General features: G+C 35.7%; 1 pseudogene; it reads left to right on the plus strand.

Moving 5' to 3' along the window:
• Positions 1-178: 178 nt before the first annotated feature.
• On the plus strand, positions 179-700 carry LOC102816152 (annotated as a pseudogene).
• Positions 701-931: the final 231 nt, after the last annotated feature.

The following is a 931-nucleotide window of genomic DNA, read 5'->3' on the forward strand; positions in this document are numbered from 1 at the left end:
GAAATAAAGTGGATGATTTATTGAATGTAAAACTGATGATCTGCCCTGCAAACTTTCACTCAATTCACAATAAAAACTTTAAAAAAAGAAAAAGAAAAAGAAGGAACGAGCTCAGAGAAATTATCAGAGCTCTTGAGTATGTGGCTCCTGAAATTCTTAGTTATGATCCTCTCATAGCATGGCAACTGATATGTGGAGTATTGGCATGTTAACATATGTCATACTTACAGGGATATCACCCTTCTTCGATGATAACAAACAAGAAACATTCTTGAACATCTCATAGATGAATTAAAGTTATTCTGAGGAAGAATTTGATGTTGTATCAGAGTCAGCTGTTGACTTCATCAAAGCACTTTTAGTTAAAAAACCTGAAGACTGTGCCACAGCTGAAGAATGTCTAAAACATCCATGGTTGACACTGAGCAGTCTTCAGAGTTCTTCTCTCAAGATGAAAGCTGCATTAGAAGAAGCAAACACTCTCCAAGAAGATGATTCTGTGCCAGAAATTATTTCAGCTACTGAGAAAGCAGAAGCTGAGGAAATACTTCTATCGGAAGAGTTTATTGTGGTTACTTCATATACATTAGGCCAATGCAGACAGTCTGAAAAAGAGAAAACAGAACAAAAGTCCATTTCCAAATGATTTAAATTTGTAGAACCTTTGCTGCAAGAAATTCCAGGAGAATTGATCTACTGAGCAGTATTTTCCTTTAGAACTTTAATTAAGAACATTAATATTGTTTATGGACCTCTGGCCAAATGATACATGTACTGAAAGTGGGTAGCCAGGTCTCACTGGTATGAATGAAAAGACCTTTTTCAAACTTGTGGAGTTTCGAGTCAATCCAGATTCATTAAGTTGCCAATCACAGCTGGTTTGAGAGGTAAAATTATCTGTTTCAATGTTGTTTCTGAGAAGTTTACCATT

The sequence above is a fragment of the Chrysochloris asiatica genome, unplaced genomic scaffold (assembly GCF_000296735.1).
Source record: "Chrysochloris asiatica unplaced genomic scaffold, ChrAsi1.0 scaffold00139, whole genome shotgun sequence".
In the NCBI taxonomy this organism is placed as follows: domain Eukaryota; kingdom Metazoa; phylum Chordata; class Mammalia; order Afrosoricida; family Chrysochloridae; genus Chrysochloris; species Chrysochloris asiatica.